Here is a 16029-nt window from a genome sequence, read left to right on the forward strand (position 1 = left end):
AAAACAAATAGAACTCAACAGCAGCGATGAGGATACCTCCACCTCCAACAAGTATAGTCCTTTTTGTTACAATTTTGTACACCTGTTATGCCCTTAAAATATATTTCATATAACAGGAAGTATTTGAAGAAAACTTATTGAAGAAAACTATTTCAGACATTTGACCTTGCTGTGACCTTGACCCTGTGTGGATCAGTTCCAAAATCTAATAAGTTCATATGCTGGTTACAATTATAATTCCATATAAATTTTACAAACATTCAACCATTTGTTCTTCAGATATCGTACAACCAAGAATCTCAGACAGATGGATGGACAGGTGGACTACCCGAAAACATAATGCCTTTACCTCCTAGTTGTGGAAGCACAAGTATAAAACTGTGTTTTGTGTGTATCCTTCAGTTGCTTCAAAGGAGACGAAAAATCATCAGATTTTCGATTCAGAAACCAGCACTGGCAGTGGGATCATTCATATGGTCCTGTCTTCCAAATATAGACAGTGTCCACCAGCTTCATATGGCAAACCTGTCTTGCATAAACTACCTCTAGCATTACTACTCAATTGTTATTAGTCATAATGTCTAATGTTCAGATATATGTAATGCATTTTACTGGTCATATCTCACAGTAAAGTTATCTACATTTTTGACTAGACAATTCTGTTTCATCATATACATAATGCAATTTTTACTAGCCATAATTCATATGGAAGGTAGCTATAATTCAATTTTGTCTACTCATTTATCATAATTGATCTACAATGAATTCCTGTCTCTCTTATCCACAATTAAATATTTACTATTAAAAATGTAAATTCTGATACCTGCAATTAAATTTTTACTTGTAGACACTCAAATTGCAGATATCCTCATTTTGAAATTTTGACTAATAAAAATTCCTTTTTTTTTTTTTTTTTTTGCGATGATCCTTAATGTTTCTTTATGTTATGTTTTTGCCTGGCAACTCTCCCATGGAAAAAAAAAACCGTTGTTGTCATTATGACTTCCTGGATGAGTCGTCAGTGCACTTTTTTGGTAGGCCAGCCACTTCTGGGAAGATTCACCACTGTTCTAAGTTTTCTCCATCTGGAGACAATGGCTCTCACTGTGGTTCGCTGGAGTCCCAGAGCCTTAGAAAAGGCTTTGTAACCCGTTCCATACCAATGTATTTCAATATCTTTCTTTCTCCCTATCTTTTGGAATTTATAAATATAACTTATAACTTCATATTGCTAAAAGGTTCCCAATTATCTTTTTTTTGTTGTTGTTGGTTGATTGTTGGTGTTGGATAACATTCCTTCAATAAATGAAATAATCATTTAAAATTGTATTTTGTGTTCATTCAGATTGTCTTTGTCTTATATTAAAATTTGTTTGAAGATTTGAAAAAAATTTAGTGTGATAAATATGCAAAAATAGAAGAAATCAGGATTGAAAAAAATACTTTTTCACTGCACTGTAATTTCAGATCTCTGAAATATAGAAGACAGCATATAACTGAAATTCAATTCAGACTAAATTCAAAATTGAATTGTGGATAGTGGACCTGGAGTTTTTACTAGTAAATATCTCTATGTGGATATCTTTTTATTTCTATATTAATTTCTTAATAAAAAATTAATTGCAAATACTTATGATTACATTTTTACTAGTAAAAAATAAGATTAAGACAAGAAATAAATTGTATTAGGAGATCTACTGCGAAGATTATAACTAGTCATAATAACATTGTAGATATCTTATGGAGTTATTGATCTACAATGGATCTACAAAGGTTTTTATAATGTAAAAAAAAGTTAAACTATGTCAGAACCTTTTTCGTCTTTATGTAACATATAAAAATCAAGTGACAAACAAACAGAAATGTTTTAGGGGAAAAAATAAAAACAAAAACTTCCAATACTCAGGTTGCATCACACCCTTTTATATTTGGGAATGTGACAGTGTTCAGAATCAACCAATCACATTCAAACTCATGTTTAATACTAATTAGTATATACCTGCCATCAATTAAAGCAACTGATTAACCCCAAATTAAGTACAGCGGTTCCTATAGGATTTTCCTGACATCTTCTTAGTAACATCCCACTGGAAAAGACATGGGCCACAAAGAGCTTACAAAGCAGGTACGAGATCTCATTGTTTAAAAATATCAATCAGGAGAGGGTTGCAAAAAAAAAATAAAAATACCAAGGCATCACATATACCATGGAACACTGCAAAAACAATAATGGAGAGTGGAGAAAATATGGCACAACAGTGACATTACCAAGAACAGGATGCCCCTCTAAAATTGATGAGAAGACCATGAAAACTGTTAAGGAAGGTTGCCCCCAAATTCTTCATATGTCTGGGCTACAGGGTAACAAGACAGAAGCCTTTTTTAAGCAAACAATACATCCAAGCCCAGCTAAAGTTTGCAAAAAATATATCCAATCTCCCAAAACCATGTGGAATAATGTGTTATGGTCTGATGAGACCAAAGTTGAACTTTTTGGCCCTAATACCAAAAGATACGTTTGACGCAAAAAAAAAAAAAAATCACCAAAAGAACACCATCGCCACGATGAAGCATGGAGGTGGCAGCATCATGCACTGGGGCTCCTTTTCTTCAGCTGGAACTGGGCTTTAATCAGGATGGAGGAAATAATGAAAAGCTCCAAATACCAGTCAATTTTGGGGCAAAACCTTAAGGCTTCTGCTAAAACATTTAAGATGAAGAGGAATTTCACCTTTCAGCATGACAATGACGTGAAGCACACCTCCAAATCAACAAAGGAACGGATTCAGATGGTGCAGTGGTAGCTCAGTAGTTAAGACATTGGAGTACTGATTGGAAGGTCAGGAGTTCAATCCCCAGCACCACCAAGCTGCCACTGCTGGGCCCCTTAGCAAGGCCCTTAACCCTCAACTGCTCAGTTGTATTAAAAAAAAAAAAATGAGATAAATGTAAGTCGCTCTGGATAAGGGCAAATGCCATAAATGTAAATGATTTGCCAGAAAAAGAGATCAAAGAGGTTTTGGACTAGCCCAGCCAGAGCCCAGATCCAAATCCATTTGAAAATCTGTGTGGTGACCTGAAGAGGGAGAAGCTCAGCCAATTTGAGTTAGAATGCTTTTGCAAGGAAGGATGGCAAAATATTGCTAAGTCAAGATATGCCAAACGGATTGACTCTTACACAAAATTTTATGCATGTACCTTGTGCTGTAATTAATTTTTTTGGTACCAAGAGACAAGACACTGAGAAGCATTCAAGTTACTTCTGTTAAGGTGCTCAAACGAGTGAATGGGATGAATAGGTTGTATATTGTTCCATTAGCTCAGGTATTCCAGGTATGTCAAGTTTGTTATAGTGTTGATTACTGTAGCAGGTGGGGCATGGTTTAGCGGGAATCTGCAGCGGGACTATAGTGGAATGGGCAATTAACTTGGCGCACCTGTTGCTTATTTTTGTTGTCTTATATTAACAAGCTGTTCTCTCTCTCTCAGGGAGCTGGGCTGGAGTGTGTGTGTGTCTGTATGTGTGTGTATGGGTGTGTGTAAAACATGTAACAGGTGAAGAGACAGGATGCAATCATGTGAGATCGGCGTGTTTATTAGGGCACGTCCAAAAATCATAGTTCAAAGTGTAGGTCAAATCATCAACAGACAGGGTCAAATAATCATGGAAGAAAGGCTCAGACTTAATGAGCATAAAGCACAGTAAGACTTCACAATGGGACAAAGAAACAGACGGGTTTTTATAGATAAACTAATCAGGAGGTAACTGAAAACAGGTAAATACAATAATGACACACTAGGGCAATAAACCAATGTGAGGAGTGGCGACATAGAATCAAAACAAAATGTACATAGACGGTGATAAAAAATCAAAACAAAAGACGCTGGAATCCATGCTAAGGGGATATTACATGACAGTGTGTGTGTGTGAGGGTGTGTGTATGTGTGAGTCAGAGTACGTTAGAGTGTGAGCTGAATGGCGTCAGGGCTGAAAAACAGCCAAACCTCAGTATCCTTGTGGGTTTTTTTTTGTTTTCCTTTTAATCCTGTGCTGAGGTGAGAGAGAGAAATAAAAGCTCACTTGCAATCTGACCCTGAGTCTGCTATGTTCTCAAGATGTATCTGCTGTTACTTGGACATCTTTGGATTCAAGCACTCCTGACAGGCCACCCAAGACCCAGCTGAATTATACAGCTCTGTGGAGAGCCATGATCAAGCAGGCTGAACTGTCGCCAGAGGAACCTAATTGCCGATTCTGATCAGTGATCCTGATCCTGATTAGAGGCAGGGGATCGGTTGTTGAAGGGTACCCAGAGACTCCTTCTGCAAACTCCTGCAAATGCTGGCTGAGACTGGACCCTGCCCTTCCGGAGAAGATCATAGAGTGGCATCTTCCAAATGCCAGCCAAAACATTGGCATTGGTCCAGTGCCACCACACTGACTTGTTGACCAAAGCTGTCCAGCTGGCAGAGGTTCACATGTCCACGTGTGTGGACACAGAGACATGGTGCACACTCCTGCCCATTAACAAAACTCCACCCGCACCACATCAGATGAGATTACCGCCGCCTGCAGCTCCCTGGAAATCCCCATGGCCACACACCCAGTGTGTTTGCCAATCTAAACCTCTCCCCAACCTGACTAACCTTACTTTTTCTTTTTCATCTTCTCCAAAGAATGGGGCCCTCTCATGTCTGTTGGGGCTGCGGAGAACAGGGGCACTTCCAACTGAATATCCACAGATGGATGTGAATTGGGTGCTCCGGATCTCCATGATCTCGTGGCCCTTCCCTAACTCGGAGCTGACATATTGAGTGACAGCTTGTTTTCAATGAGGTATACATCAGGCCTTTGTGGATTGGGCAGTGTGCAGACCACCACAGCCTGATTCTAAACGAGGCATTGGAAAGGAGTTGGGAGGTAAAGGTGAGTTGTATACACAGGGATGTACACACATATCTTACGGTGCCTCTCACAGGTGCCTCTCATCTACCAGGCAGGGACAAGGCTCTCCTTGAACCTCTTTTGGATATTTCTCTGGAGCAGTTACGTGACTATACTTTGGAGCATTCTGTTGGGTGACCGCAAAATGTACAGGCTGGGGCATCACTAACCTTTCCCCATTTCACTATTATTAAGGAGCGTTTATACAGAGTGAGCCAAGACATCCAGACAGGAGAGTCAGTGACCCAGTTGTTGGTAACAAAAAGCCATAGGGAAATGCTTTTCCGTGTGGTTCATTATAACCTCATGGCAGGGCACCTCAGGGTAGATAAATCACTAGTCGGGTTAATGGTTCATTTTTATTTGCCAGACATTTGCAGTGATTTACGTGACACACCATTATGCCTTCTCACTCTTATCAAGATCCCCTTTGAAAGATTGAGGATTTCTGTTTGTATTATTATATTATTGCAATGTAGTATCCAGAAGCGGTGCATCTAAAAAATAATCTCTGCAAACAGCATAGCAGAGGCACTGTTTTGAGTGATCTCCCAAACTGGGATCCCAAAAGAGATCCTAACTGACCAGGGCACATCATTCATGTCATGAATTATTGGGAATTAAAGCAAATTATTGGGAATTAAAGTGATCTGCACCAGCATTTATCATGCAAATGGACGGATTAGTGAAGTGCTTTAATAAAATGCTTAAAAACATGAGTTGTAATTTTGTGTGTGAGCATAGCTTAAATAGGGATAAATGGTGGAAAATGCTATTATTTGCAGTCCAGAAGGTTCCCCAGGCCTTCACTGGGTTTTCCCCATTTGAATTATTATACAGACAGAAGTCCTGGGGTTTGTTGGATATGATTAAATAAAACTGGGAGGATGGTCTAATACCCAAAGCTCCACATTGGGTCGCTTATCGCAGGACAATTTGCTCCTGGATCAGGAAAGGCAGCAACAGCTCTTAATAGGTACTTAGACAATTTGCTCTGGGAGATATAGTCCTTGTCTTGCCATGCATGGCAATTAACACCTTAATCTCTGCAAACGGTGGAGGAAGGTGCTCCCTGTTGCTCTTACAACAGCAGTGGGAAAGAGAGAATAGTTGGGGCTGGCGTGTCTGAAAACACCTGATTCAAAATGATTTTATGTGGACTTCCACAAGGTGAATGTGGGTTTGAAATTCAGTGCCTATTCACTGCCAAAGGCTATTGGCAGATTCCCTTGTCACCAAAGTCCAAGGAAAAGATGTTTTTCCCTAACACATTCAGATTACACCAATTTGTCACCCTTCCATCCGGCCTTTAGGGGTGCTGGCCACATTTCAAAGACTGATGGATTGGGTGTTTTGTCCCCACAGTGGATAAGTTGCTGAATATTTAGATGACATAATAATCTATAATAGCAATTAGGAGCAGCATACGCAGCATGTGAGTCTTTGAGATTCACCAGCCACAAGGCGAACCCAGCAAATTGAGCACGGACGGATGGAGATATGGTATCTGGGTTTCCACTTGGGTAATGGGCAGGTGAATCTCCAAATTAATAAGACTGCTGCAATTGCAGCCTGTTGAGACCCAAGACCAAAAAGGAGGTGAGACAGATCCTGGGGCTGGCACTATGTTATCACAGCTTCGTGGCCAATTATTTGGACCTCACCAGCCGTCTGACTGATCTCACTAAACCAGAGTTGGATTGGAGCAGTGCCAGTGGGCCTTTGTAAGAGTTAAAGCTGCTATCTGTGGGTGCCCTCGGCTTCAGTCCCCTAACGTTTCTCTCCCCTTTGTATGGCAGACCAAAGCACTGGACAGAAAGCCAGGGGCTATACATTAGCTGGAAGCGTCTGGAAGTGTCTGGTCATCAAATGGGCAGTGCTTACTCTCCAATACTACTTATTATGGCACCCATTCATTCTCTGTTCAGATCTACCCCCCCACCCCCGATCCCCGCAGTGGCTTCACTGCATAAAGGATGCTAATGCATGGATCATTTGTCAGTATTCAGCATTTCAGCCATTTAAGTTCACTGTGGTTGCAGATGATAGTGGCTGAATTTCTCTCCCGTCAGGGAGGAGTCAGTCTCAGGCTCTAACCTGCGTGTGGCAGGTGTGGGTGTGGTTTAGTAGGAGTCTGCAGCGGGAGTACGGGGAAATGGGCAATTAATGTGGCACACCTGTTGCTTATGTTTGTTGGCTTATATTAACAAGCTGTTTTGCTCTTTCCTTCTCTCTCTCTCTCTCTCTCTCTCTCTCTCTCTCTCTCTCTCTCTCTCTCTCTCTCTCTCTCTCTCTCTCTCTCTCTCTCTCTCTCTCTCTCTCTCAATGAGCTGGGCTGGTGTGTGTGTGTGTCAGAGTATGAGCTGAACTGAGTCAGAGCCACTGATTCGAAAAATTCTTAATACATGTTTAGTGTTCAGGGTGCATTAAACAGAGTGGAACTATTGTGATATATAATAAATGTATATGGCAAATAAAATGATTCTGATTTGTCATAATTATAAATAAAAATAAATATAAATTAAAAAATTTATTAATAATTTTTCTGGTTGTTTGGTGACAACATGAAACATTCAACACACACATCTCAGACAACAACTGCCAGCCTAATATACAAATATTACACCTTAAGTGGAAATGGTAGGCTCAGTTGTAATTTACATTAGAGTGGAAGTACAAATAGCAGCTGGATGCAGTTCAGGGTGCGTTAAATAGTGGAACAATTGTGATATATAATAAACGTTTATAGCAAATAAAATGATTCTGAATTGTCTTAATTATGAATACAATTGTTTTAAAATTCTATTCATGTTGATATATCGATAACATTCTTGCAGGAGCCAGCACCTTCTCCCAATTGGCAACTAACATAATTTGACCATTCTGCAGTTGAAGACACACGACCACACACCCATGCCCATGAAGTTACATAGACTTTTTTCTGCCAATAAGCAGTTAGACAGTTACAAAAATATCAACATATATCTGAGATGTTGCACTTCCTTTGCTGATTGAGGTGGTAATACTTTCTAGACTTTAGAGCAATTGAGGACTTTACACCAACAAAATGAAGAATTTAATGTATCTATGTGTCTTTGGCAGATAGAGAAATGGTATGTTAGTGATATCACAATTATAATGGCCTTTCATTTCATTTTCTTTCTAACCTTTTAAAAAATTAACTTGTAATAGGAGAAGAGGTCTTTTATATGCCCAGGATAATAGGGGTAAATTAGGGGTAAATAGTGTTTGCATTGCTTAAGGTTTTAGAATATTATTTGTTATATGTTCTGTGATATGTCAAAAGCAATTCTGGCAAGGAGGGAAAGTGGCATCCCTTCAAGAGCCCATTGATGGTATGCCACTATGGCTAAAATTTCCTGATGGATCAGTGAAGACCATAAAGTTCAACTTGTCAGATCCAATTCAGGTAAACTTATATTACTCATGAATTAAAAGTTTATTTTTAAAATGCTGATTTAATTTTACATTAATTTCTATCTATCTATCTATCTATCTATCTATCTAATTTTGTTTAATTATTTCAGGATTGGAGGACATTTTTGAGTTTGTTTAAAAAAATTATATTTTGTCACTCCTTCACTTTCATTGAATCAGGGACATGTTAAACTATTAGAAAAACCTATCAGGCCATCTCAGCATGTTGTTATATTAAAAATGTTTTCTATTTTTCTCACATTCATATGTCTACCCTGTTATGGCTATATGTGCAATGAATTAGTAGCTATATGTGCAATGAATTTGTAGAATAAAAAAACTTTTATATCACTTTATTTGTCCTCAGCTAAATAACAAGTGATTGGGCAAAAAAAAAAGTAATTGATAAAAAGCTGTTTTTCATATAGTTATTGTATTAACATAAAAAGCACATACCTTAATCTTTAGAGAAAATGGCATCAAATCTATTAGGATTTTAAAAAGAAATATGGTTAATAAAAAAACAGTTTGCTTAATATTCCTCTTCAATTTTTAATACCTAAGTATTATTTTTGAATATTGGCAAAATATATTATTTTCCTAAATACTTGTAAATAACAGGGTTGACACTGTGTTTACAGGGTTGACACTGTTGGGTTATATGGCATTAAATGAAGTAGTCAACAAAGTAGTCTTTTAATTTTCCTTCTGATTTATTCTGATGTGATACTGTAGTGTTTTAAAATATTTAGAAATGTATCTCAGTTTAAAAGTTGTGACCAGCAGAAAAAAAAGAGAATGACATCACCTAATACTTTCTTAAAGGCACACACTGCCAGTTCATTGTTGCACTATGTACATTTGTTTAAGAAATCTCCTCAAAGTACTACTCAGATTCTGAGCTTGAATGTCCTGAATGAACTTGCATTAAATGGGTTCTCTCTGTTGCAGCTGAAGTAGTTGTGGCTGCTGTAGCTGACTTCATACGACACTTCTACTGGCAGCTCTCCATCTTCTGCATTTTAGTCTTTGCTCTCTCTCTAACTCAGTGCAAAAATGCACTTCTTTTTCCCTTTCAGCCTGTCCTGTCTCCATTTCTTTCTCCAAATACTGCTGCCTTCTCACAGGGTCAGCATCTCTCCTTGCCCTGTATCGTCTCTGCCTTTCTGCTGCTATGACTGGTCCCATACTGGTGCTGAAATCTATATACACTGAAATTAAATGCTAACATTTCTTTAACTATTTGAATAGAATGCAATTCTGAATTCATTTTCTTAATTTACTGTGAATAAACTTAGGCTTTTTTGGTGTACCAGCCATGGCTACAACGCAATAGTGTCAACCCTGTTACAAAAGACCACTAACAGAGTTGACAGTAACAAGGCTGATGATTAGCATGCTAAATCTGCAATAGCTAGCAATGTGGTGAAGCACATGGTGAGGCAGCTCATTTACTTAACAACAATTTTAATAACATTTTCATATATTTTTTAATTTTACAAATATATTATTGTTTTCTGCAGGATTTACATTCAACGGGGTTGACAAGTTCTGTTTGTCCCCGTGTGTCAAATCTACAAAAACATGTCTAAAAAAAAGTGACAGAAAAAGAGCTAACTTACCATTCTTTCCATGCTATGCTTCTTTGTAATGAAATGAAGTCGCTTCTATAAAGTTATGTGAATTAAATCAATAGATTGCCACTTCTTGCAGGTTTTTCCCAATTACTACATGGTTGACATTGATTTTTTTTTTTGCACTATTTATGCATTAAAATATGATTTTTAATCATTTTATGCGTAAAAATTAAAACTTACTTTTTTTTAGCGGTTTTCATTTTGTAAATATTAGCTTATTTTAAGATAAAAACTGTTAGTTATCCACTGACTAAGCTCAGGGACATGCCATTTTACTGTGTTTGTGTTAATTGTGTGTTAACTGTGTTAATTTTTAACATATAAAAAACATATAAAAAAGAAAATAGAATAACAATTATTGAGTGTTTTTTACAAAGAATATGCAGAAATTGATTATGCAGCTGTCTTTTTGTATTTGTAGACTGTGTATGTTTTATTCATTAAAATGTCAAAGGGACAGAGATTGTCCTCAAATGCTGATTTTCAGGCAAAATGCAAGTAAATTTTCTATCATACAAATGTTAAGTATAGTAGAGACCTTAAAACAATATGACAAGAAGCCACTTTTCAGTACACCTTATCATGTGAGTTAAGATAAGAGGTAGATTTTAATTTGAGACAAGCTGTATAATGTATTTTTATTTGAAAATAAAAATGAGTAAATAAAAATAAATTTTAGAAATTGTAGAAATAATTATGGGTTTCATTTATAGTTTTCTCTGAAAGTATTGGAACAGCAAGGCTAATTATTTTGTTTTTGGTATACACTGAAGACATTTGGGTTTGAGATCAAAAGATGAATATGAGACAATAGACCAAAATTTCAGCTTTCCTTTCTTGATATTTTTTCTTGATCAAAAATACTGGAACATGTGACTGACAGGTGTTTCTTGTTGCCCAAGTATGCTCTGTTAGAATGAATATTTAAACAATTAATAGCTCTGTTATCTGGCTGGCAGAAAGGTCAACAATGTAAACTCCTGAAATTTTGTTCTTTTTATTTAGGGTTAATTGCAGATTTTAATATACACCAGATTTATTTAATTCTATTAATTTTTATTATAATTTTATTGTTTAATGTTTATCTTTCCAGTTTATTACTTTGTTGTGCATATTCTTAATAATAACTTCTTAATAATAACTAAATTAAATGAAACAAAAGAAAAAAAATAACTACTGAAAACTCAATCCTATTCAAGAAGCTTAACTTTTATTCATAATTATTCAGTAGCAACAACAGGCGTTCTAGTGGAATAATAGTATTCTGCTGCTGAAACAATAGCTCCCTCTACAGGCACATGTCTGCAAGTAATTCTATTTTACATTTCTATATTTTATTGTTGGCCATTTGGAAAATATTCAAATACCAAGTATGATATACGTGTTGGCTGATCAACTGCATTTGGGATACAAGTACAATGCGGCACAATGCATACAATCATGCAGATACAGGTCAAGAACTTCAGTTAATGTTCATATCAAATTGGGGTCTCAGTGTCTTTGACCATAGTATGGCTCTTGGTGCTAGATGGGCTGGTTTGCCATGTTGGGTTCCACATCTCTTAGATGACAACATGATTCTGAGGCTGCTACATCCAGTGTAGTACTTCACTAATAAGTGTACATTTAGCATTAGCATACAGTGTGTTTTGCTTGCTTGTGTTTTGCCATTCCTTTACTAAAAATACAGGGTTGATGACACTGTGAGCAAATGCAATTGGTCGTTTCACTATGTACACTACAAATATGAAACCGGAAACTTAACAATAACAGAGTTAAATCTAACACTTTAACAGTGTATATATGGGTACCCCCACATAAGTGTTCACACTTTCATAAGTGTTGAAATTTCCAACACTAACAGGGTGTTAAAAATGTAACAGTGTTAGAGTTAAATAATAACACTGCATTAGAGTATTTAAACTCCAAACTGTTGTAGATTCCAACTTGAAAATTAACTTCAGGAGTGCTATTAACACTACATCATTGTTGATGTTACACTAATACAATGATGACGGTTCTTTTATTTAACTCTATGAGAATAAGAAGGTCACTTGTATTTCACTCCATAAGAGAACGCAAATATTTCATATGGTGTCAACTTTACACTATCAGAAATTATTTGTATTCTAAGAGGAATACCAGAAGAGTATGGAGCTTACATGTGTTCATTTACATTACTTTTACATTTCTGCATTTGGCTTTTATCCAAAGCGACTTACAAAGCATTCAAGGAATATGTTTTTCAGTTCATGCATTCCCTGGGAATTGTCTGGAAAAAAAACATACAAATATGTAATTCATCTATTTAATAAACTGCATAGCACCCCCAGTTTCAGTACACTGCTGAATCACAGTCATATGAAATCTGAAGGTCAAATGGTTTGGGGTGCTGCAATTCATTTTGTTTCACAATACAAAAATAATAAAGTTCTTTAACCTGAAATGCATGCAGGCACTCAACATAAGCTTCCTCCATTTCCATCAAAAGAAAATGTATCTCTTCTTTTCTTAGGATAATTGCAACAATTTTACTGAACAATGGCATTTCATCCGCTGCATCAATGCAAACAACAGATCCACAGCGATACTCAATCCCATCACGTCTTACTCGTGCAGTATAAGAAACAGTATCAGACTTGTAAAGTTGAAAATGTTCACAGACCAATTCGTCATAATCCAATTCACCTAATATTTGAGTTTTCACTGGCCCTGACTCAATACCTTTGACTTTAAGTGACTCCCAGTGATAAGCTTCAGTGCTAAAGACTTGATCAAGTTCTTGAAGTTCTTAATGCTGGATTTGAAAAATTTATGCTTTGCTTCATATTTCATTGTCCAAACATGAACCAAAGGACCCATTTTTTTTAATCACACCTGGATAATGGATCATTAAGTGATGTTTCGGAATCAAATTATGAATAGGGTACAGTTCTTTAAATAATTTGTGATGTTCTGCAATCAGATGCCTCAAATAGACAGTCATGCCCTCAGTGATGCTAGGAGAGAAAATTAAGTTTAAATTATATTTATACTTAAATAATATTTAATATCAAGTAGAAGTAAGAGTAGATTCCAATGGTTGTCTTCCTCTGGAACAACATCACCAAATATAAGTGGAACGTTTCTCATGAGACACATTGTTTGGCTGCCATTGAGCCCAACTCCATTGCAAAGCACGTTAATCTTTGTTGGTCTGTTCTTGCAGTCTAAATAGCCACAGCTATATGCATAAATTCTCAAAAGGATGTTTTCACTGGAAATTAAATCCTTTGCTAAATAGTCCAACAATAGCTTGAGTTCATATTGTGCTACACCTTCAAGGATATCATGCATTACATCTACAACCACATTAGCTGTAATGTTAAAATATTTTAACTCATTGAGAATGCTGTTGTATTTGATACCATAAGATGAACTTTCACCAGAATCCTCAAGATTTTTGTAATGCTGTTCAATTAGTTCTTTAGACCGCAAAACTTTGAATGCTGTTCATTGAATACTATTTATTGAATACTGTTTTGAGGTGTGGCCTTGTCTGTTTCACACAACCTGCAAAAGTAGTGGGCACTAAAAGACTCTACATACCCAAGAATACAGTTTAAACCTAAATTGTCACATGTGATCTGTGATACTGTTCCATAAAGACACTTTCATCCCACACATTTCAAGCTTCTTCACATCTTCTACAAATGACTTAGTGTCTTATCCAAGCCATACTTTCTGGCATCTTGTGAGTGCAACAGGGAAATGAGATGTATGTTCATGAGAGGAGATTTGAGATGAGGTGGAAGATTTCTTAGTGTGAAATACTAAGCTTATGCACATCCTGCTTAGATCCTAAAGGATTAGCAGTTTCAAAATCATTGTAATAAACCTGAATCTGCAGAGCATGTTCGAATGAGGAGAACAATGGATTATTCTTGAAGTAAGTACCATCACTGGATATGGCTGCAAATTTTCTCATTCTTGAAAATAAACTCCAGAGTTTTAAACAATGGTATATAGATAAAAGTGTAATTGACCTTCTATTTCTCTTGGAATCATATCTTACTCCTAATTGCACTCCCACAGGTTGTACAACTCCGCCTTTTGTACAAAATATTTTTTCCATTTGCTATGAGTGTTTAGATCAGAAAAGGGATTCTGCAAATTCATACGCACATTTTCTACTGCCATTCTACTCGGGTTGCACTCTGGCACTACATTCAAGACTTCTGTTAGATGTATGAGCATCATTCAAACATTCTTCCATACTTTCTACAACAGACAAAATAACATTGTGTGAAACACCACTGCCCTGCATCTTGGCAATAATACAAGCACACATTTCTTTCGACATTTAATAATCAGTACGATTAGCAAAATCTTGATGTGAGCTCAGAATTCCAAAAAAAGATGAATTGTTAGGTCCATTCATAGGCAGAGCCGGAATACCTACAGATGAGATGACAGTTGAAGTTGTTGGCTCATAAGAGCAGCTCAGAGGTTCAGTATCACTAGTGTCACTGTGAAAAATGTAAGATGTCTTCTGATGAAATAAGATGTCTTCTGAAACCACAGTAACTTTTAAACTTCAAAGAACAACCATCATGTGCATGTAACAAATTGAACTTTTTGCCAGGATATAAACCATGTGAAAGTTTGAGATGTCAAATTAATACCCCACTTGAATGATTTAGTGTCCTACGAGCACAACACCTATATATCATTCATCAACTTGGCTTGCAATTCCTTCACTTTTGGAGACTCTTCGAGTAGACCTTGAAAAGCTCATCAATTGCTGCAAGCGACGTGGTTCTTTGTCATGAGATGTGCTTTTTATCCATGACAATGTAGAAGCTGTTGATAGCTCATCTGCTGGATCCCAAAGCAAGAGGATATGGCTGCCGACATTCATCTGCATCCAAATGCTCTCCAAGATTCAGACATGACTGGTAGAAACATATGAGAAAGGATTGTAATCAAGTACTTGTTCTAAAGAATATATTCAGTTTAGTGATTTAGTGAGTTTAGAGTATGTACAGATTCATGGAATCATAACACACCTCGTGAAAATCTACAAGATGGTCCATGGCTTGACGTGGTCTTATTAGTCCTCTTTCTCCCAGTTGGCCGAGGTGTGAAACAGTAGGAGTAAAGTAGACATATCACTGTCCCAACCTGCGAAAACAATTAAATTAAATTAATAAACTACTGAACTAATCCATTCTACAGACTAAACTGTCATTAGGCTTGTCAAAATAAAATTCAAATATTTGTTGAATTTAAAATAAAACTAAACATTCAAATGCAAAACTTTGTGTACTCAACACTGACTCATATCAGTTCTGGGTGATGGCTGAGCCTCCAAAACAATCAAATATATTAGCTTCCACCAAAAAAGCCCTCACAGAATGCCACTGATTACAGCATGTCAGAAGAATAGCAGCAGAGCACGTAGTAGGTCCTGTTCACAGCAAAACATCATAAACATAGAGCTCTATTATTATCATGATGCAGAAAAATAGAGGATGGAATAGTGGAAAGCAGTCATAAAAATTAACTGTGAATGAAAAATGTAGTATTGCAAAATAGAATTCAAATCATGACATGGACTAATGCAGTTATTAAACTGCAAAAAGAATGTGATTTAAATATATAGTCTGCATGTGCTGCATGCTTCAAAGTGAATTCAAAGTAATCATCGCTCTGTTGAGTCTATAATCTGTTACACATTAACAGACATATGCGTGAGGGCTTTCAGACCCATGAACTCATGAGTTGCTCAGAGTTTGCGTGGCAAGCATTACACCATTTCATTTGGTTAAATTTGAATTTAGATTCTCAGCCCTGTTGCCAGCCCTAACTGTCATGCACACACATTTTAATTTACAAAAAATACGAAGTCTGTCAATTTAACATGTTAATTCAGTGCAGTTACTTACAAACAAAACTATTCACTAAGAATAGGATTTTTGCAATGTATTGACTTCTAAAGTCACTTTGGGTGATGTCTATTCAATAATT

General features: G+C 36.6%; 1 long non-coding RNA gene across 1 annotated transcript; it reads right to left on the reverse strand.

Moving 5' to 3' along the window:
• Positions 1-14405: 14405 nt before the first annotated feature.
• Positions 14406-15465, reverse strand: LOC113542958 (uncharacterized). Its single transcript, XR_003404371.3, has 3 exons — positions 15340-15465; positions 15069-15183; positions 14406-14954 (listed from the first exon to the last, which is right to left on the reverse strand). It is a non-coding gene; the product is annotated as an uncharacterized LOC113542958 (long non-coding RNA).
• Positions 15466-16029: the final 564 nt, after the last annotated feature.

The sequence above is a fragment of the Pangasianodon hypophthalmus genome, chromosome 21 (assembly GCF_027358585.1).
Source record: "Pangasianodon hypophthalmus isolate fPanHyp1 chromosome 21, fPanHyp1.pri, whole genome shotgun sequence".
Lineage (NCBI taxonomy): Eukaryota > Metazoa > Chordata > Actinopteri > Siluriformes > Pangasiidae > Pangasianodon > Pangasianodon hypophthalmus.